Here is a 5,877-nt window from a genome sequence, read left to right as displayed (position 1 = left end):
GGTGAGAAAAGATTCAAGAGTCTATATTCGGTGAGGGGTGAATAGCGAAGCTTTGGTGCCTTTGGAGAACAATGAAACCAGTGTGACTGAAGCACAGCGTGATCCTTAATAATGAGTTAGAAAGGGTCGAGTCCTTCATCTGAACAGTGTGGTTTCGCCAGATATCAAAACAAACCCACAATAGAAGGACTTACTTCCAGTTCATGGTTCAGAGAATGGAGGGTTTGTGGGGTTTTTTTGTAGTTAAGTAACTTGCCCAAATTACACAGCTTCTAGGTGACAATGGACTGATAAGTAAATGGACCACGTTGTCTTCCTGCATAGCTTGTGCTTTCAAAAGTGACACCGGCGATACTTACCTGGCAGGGGAGATACCATGATCACGAAGGTGTTTTTCCCAAGGCGAGGCTTATCCATTGCACTCTGGATGTGCTGACCCCTGCGATTTCCCCAAATGTGGGAAACTCGACTGCATCATTTGTGGTAGTGGGGGACTGCGTTCGCGCTCTCCCCTGTTAAGAAAAAAAAAAAAAGAAGAAGAAGAAGAAAAGAAAAAAAAGTGACACCGGCGATGTCGATGTGAGGTGGAGCGAGTTTATAGAGAGCCTCCCACCGGAGTCTGAGTCGTCTGGTGAGAATTCTCTGCCAGGGTCTTTGAGCGATTTTCTACTTGTCTGTATAATGAGGTGTTTAAGCTGAGTCAGAATTTTGGTGCAATTTGAAATGACATAAGCATTAAAGCATCTTCATTTGGGCTCATGATGCTACTCTAATCAGGAAATGTATTTTTTAAGTTGAAAGAAGACTTTCTTTGCTTCATTTCTTCCCAGTTTCCCTGGGACACATCCTGCCCTCATTCCCTGCATCTGTCCCCTCTTTGTTTCCACAGGTCAGAGTCAAATTATAATCGAGACAGGAAGGTTCAAGCCTATTTTGCCTTCAATGTATTTAAAGTCTATTTGTAAATTTTCCAACAGCTGCAAAGTAGCTTTTGAACATGCCTGGTGATTGAAATTATTTTGTAATGCAAGTCTTGTCATACACCATTAAGATCATCCTTTTACCTTTAGGCCAATTTCAGGCTGCCCTGCTGAATAAATGGAATTTGTTTGTAGCTATCAGAAATGCAACATTAGGTTTGGTGATTCCAGAGTGACTGCTACATTCAGAGGTTCAAAGTCTTACCAGCCTTAGAGTTAGTTGTTTTGCAGAATCTGTCCTTGTCTTGGTTATGAGGGTATGGGAATGTCAGTCTCTTGGTATTTATTATAGGAGATAATCTTCCCCCTGAGATCTGGATCTCTGTCTCTCACCATAAATTTAGACATGGAGACTTGTTCACAGGAGCGTTGACCTTTGTTGGTACCAGTATTTTAGTTTCTAGAACTCCCTTTCAGTCCTGCTTCGACTTTTCTGAACATTCCCACTCTCCATAGCTGCATTCTAGCATTGCTTTCGCTCTTCACCGTGGTACTGAGGAATCAGCTGAAAACCCAGTGTTTCATTTTAGTTCCTCTTTATTAGGAAACCTGGTTATATAAACCCATATCAGTATCAACATACTAGAATTAGGCAGAGGCAGCATCCAGGGATAGAACAACCCTGTCATAAGCTGGAAGCAGGCACCAAACTTCAGGCACACCCTGATACATGGCGGGGTAGGTCCCAGACGGCCGCGATAAAGCAAGCTGCTGTCTTTTTATTGCTGGTGGAGAGTCTTGTCTGCACTTTGTAGAAAACACAAGATCTATGAAGTACAATCAAACGAGGTATGCCCAAATCTGGACAGAAGGGTAGAGCCGGGTGACAGCCATTACGGGGAAGTTGGAACAAAGCCAAGGGCCTGTCAGAGCTGAAGAGTAAGGGTAGTTCAGGGCAAGGCAGACCTGAGGACGCCAGTGTGGGCCAAGCCCAGCACACATCAGGTGGTTCCCCAGGAGCAAAGAAACAGCGCAGAGACAGAGCTTTGTGGGCCAGCGCCCTGACGCCGCCGGATTTTTACTGCTCCTTGTCATCAGTTCCACATTCAAGCTTCTACTTCCAGAGACTCTGTAAGACCCCATGTGATTTATACCACCCTTGATTGAGAACTCATGCATGATGCTTTGCATATATTATCTCTAATCCTCATAAGAACCCTCAAGGTAAGTATTTTTACTTCACTTTTACTGACAAGGAATTCATAGCTCAGAGTGATTTAGTGGCTCTGTCCAGGGTTATAGAGTTACGATGCGGCCCAGTCCGGATTCATAGCCCGTGGTGCCTGCAGCTGAGGCTGGTTTGGTTTTCTTAGAACTCACACCCTGCTTTCCGTTTAGCTAATGGCAGTCCAAGTCAGACTGTCACCTCTCCAGGTGGAATCCAAACTACACATGCGCAGAAGACAAAGAGAGAGAAAAAAAAAAAAAGGAAATGTAGAATTAAAGAAGTTTAATTGTCTTTTCAGATTAGCTCAGAGATTTCAGCAAGGTAACTCATCTTAGTGCTGCCAAAACCGTTACCCAAATCTGGTCTCTGGATTCCTGGGCCACCAGTATGTCCCAGGACTGTGGACAAGTCCTGCCGGGGGGTGAGGACCACGGAGACGCCAAGACCCCACTCCGGAGACCAGGTTCAGTGACGCAGATCCACTTTATTCAGGAAGTAAGCTAGCTTATATACACAGGTTCAGCCTATAGGGTGCTACAGCGTGCTCCTCAAAGCCAATGGCTGAAAAGATCAGGGAGCTGCGTGGTTGGCTCTAAGTCGCTTCTTTATAGCGGGCGAGCTTCCTTCCTGGGTGTGCCCAGGAGGCTTCTGGGAGCTGGAGTATTCTCACAGCCTTGCATCAGCCACAGCTGCTAGGAATGCGCTCTGCGCTCCACCCACATAGGACCCTGCAACCACACCACTGAGTGTTGAGGTGATGAGAACCTGGAGTCTCTGCCATTTACATTCTCTCCCCTGTCTTCTCAGACAGCCTGTACAATTTGAATCCAGAAATGCATTTACTTAATGACCAAAGATTTTGACCTTCGTAAAGTTCAAGATAGGTTCGTTCCATCCAAATGGATCTCACTGCAGGAATGATTTCACTTTAAGGAGGTCATAGGTGAGTGCTTGTGTCAAAATTAATCCATCAGACATGAAAGAGCAGCGTATGATTACGTTTTCTGGTGGTTGTCAGTGCTAGGTAATCATAAATTTCTTTAACCTCAAGGGGTTTGTTGCAGCTTGAGTTTGGCCATGGAAAATTTTTTGAGTCTAGTAGCAATGAAGCACTACTGTGCAGGAGGTGTTCAGATGGTTTCTGAGATTGTGAAAACAACACACAGCTCTGGTCGTCTGCATCGACAGAGGGTTTAAGATCCAGCTTTGTTTTAGAGATTGGGAAACAGAAATCTAAGATGCTAGATACCAAATAACACTTCCATTGACTCACTTGTAATTTGAAAGCTGATGAAAGCAGTACAAGGTGATCTGATTCTCAGTTCTCCTTGGCAGAGTCCTTCCATCCATCGCACTGCCGCCTACACGATCTCTCAGTTTCCCAGAGCATTGGCCTTCAGTGTTTAAGCCTCACCTGTGAACCTGTTAGAAATCAAATTCTCAAGATTCACCCTAAATCTACTAAACTTTGGTGGCCAGTAATTTGTGTTTTATCACACCTTCCAGAGCAGGGGTCCCCAAACTACGGCCCGCGGGCCACATGCGGCCCCCTGAGGCCATTTATCCGGCCCCCGCCGCACTTCCGGAAGGGGCACCTCTTTCATTGGTGGTCAGTGAGAGATGCAAAGCATGGCATTGCTCACATACAGTACTACTTCCAGTGACGTGGGATGCACGCCTCACGGCTCCGGAAGCATGTCACATCACTTGTTACATCTGGCAGTGACAAATATGGAACCGGACATTGACCATCTCATTAACCAAAAGCAAGCCTGTAGTTCCCATTGAAATACTGGTCAGTTTATTGATTTAAATTTACTTGTTCTTTACTTTAAATATTGTATTTGTTCCTATTTTGTTTTTTTACTTTAAAATAAGATATGTGCAGTGTGCATAGGGATTTGTTCATAGTTTTTTTATAGTCCGGCCCTCCAACGGTCTGAGGGACAGTGAACTGGCCCCCTGTGTAAAAAGTGTGGGGACCCCTGTTCCAGAGGATTCTGTTGCTCACTAAAGTCTGAGGACCTGTGTCTTTACAGCTAAACCTGTTAGTGTCATACTGGGTGGAAATATCAAGGCCATGCTATGTGTACATTCTGGGGACACAACTCAAATTAGTTTAAACCAAGAGGATTTTTATTGGCTTCCGTGTCTGGGGAGCCCAAGGTGCACAAAAGTTCAAATGTTATCGTCACAGCATCCTGTCTTTCTAGTGCTTGGATCTGCTCTCCTCAAGGCTGTTTCCCGTAGAGGCAGGGCCTTTATATATATATGTACGGAGGGTCCTAGGAGCTCTAGGCTTCCGTCAGTTTTATGAAGCTTTTTTCTAATAGTTTCCATCTAAGTTCCAGGAGGCTTACTTTCCCTGGTCTCTCCTGGTCAGTTACCTATCCCTGAACCAATAACCAGTGTAGCCCATTGGATGGAGTATTTGGATGAATCAGATTTGGTTCATATGTTCTCTCTGGAGCCTGTGAGTAGCATCAGCACCAGCTGAATCACATCTACTAAGACAGGGGTCGGGAACCTTTTTGGCTGAGAGAGCCATGAACAACATATATTTTAAAATGTAATTCCATGAGAGCCATACAACGACCCATGTATGTTACACATTATCCAATAAAAATTTGTTGTTGTCCCGGAGGACAGCTGTGATTGGCTCCAGCCACCTGCAACCATGAACATGAGCGGTAGGAATGAATGGATTGTAATACATGAGAATGTTTTATATTTTTAACGTTATTATTATTTTTATTAAAGATTTGTCTGCGAGCCAGATGCAGCCATCAAAAGAGCCACATCTGGCTTGCGAGCCATAGGTTTCCGACCCCTGGACTAAGATCATTTTTTCCAGAGAAGACACAACATTTTTTCCCACAGTCACAACAGAAGAGGAATAGAAATTCATTATGAAATCATTCCCTGGAAAGTTTATTGTGAGCTAAATTGTGTCATCCCCCAAATAGAATAAAGTCCAAACCCCACCATCCCTTCCCAAGAGGATGAATTTATTTGGAAATAGTTGTCATTGTTGATGTGACTAAGAGATCATACTGGAGTGGGGTGCACCCCTACTCCAATAGGACTGCCAGCCTTATAAATGAGGACAATTTGGACACAAACACATACAGCGTGGTATCGTGAAAATTGGTGTTAATGTTGCTATAAGCCATGGAGCTCCCGGAAGCCAAGAGAAAGGCTTGGATTCAACCCTTCCCTCACCCTGTCAATAGCTTAATTTTGAACTTGTAGCCTGTAGAACTGTGACACAGTAAATTTATGTGGTTTAAGCTGACTGACTCTGTGATGGCACTCTGTGATGGCAGACTTGGGAAACTAATGCAAAGATCAAGTGCTATTCCTTTTTGTGGCATATACGTTTTGTATCAGTACTTTTCAACACGGCCTGCGTATTAGAAGCCTGTAGGTAGGATATCATTCACATTCTCAGGACACATGGCATGCTCAGCAGGCATAACTGAAGAGAATGTGATGAGGTTACTCTTTAGGAAAGCCCAGGCAGGGTTATGAGGATCACCACAGGGTGGCTGGGGGAGCCTCCAGCACCTCAGGTTTGTGCGGGACGCTGTCACTACTGTCGGAACTCTGCTTCAGGGGCAGCGAAGGGGTAGCTGAGCTGTCAGGCCAGTGTAGCCAACAAAAGCAACCAGCCAAATAGGAGAGTTAAGCCTTTAATCACTGAATGTAAAGGTAAAAGCAAATAAGAAT

General features: G+C 44.7%; 1 non-coding gene across 1 annotated transcript; it reads left to right on the top strand.

Moving 5' to 3' along the window:
- Nucleotides 1-351: 351 nt before the first annotated feature.
- Nucleotides 352-515, top strand: LOC136311260 (U1 spliceosomal RNA). Its single transcript, XR_010726698.1, has one exon. It is a non-coding gene; the product is annotated as a U1 spliceosomal RNA (small nuclear RNA).
- The last annotated feature ends 5,362 nt before the right edge of the window (nucleotides 516-5,877 follow it).

This window comes from Saccopteryx bilineata, chromosome 7 (genome assembly GCF_036850765.1).
Source record: "Saccopteryx bilineata isolate mSacBil1 chromosome 7, mSacBil1_pri_phased_curated, whole genome shotgun sequence".
Taxonomy (NCBI): Eukaryota; Metazoa; Chordata; class Mammalia; order Chiroptera; family Emballonuridae; genus Saccopteryx; species Saccopteryx bilineata.
This window is presented reverse-complemented; position numbering and strand designations above follow the sequence as displayed.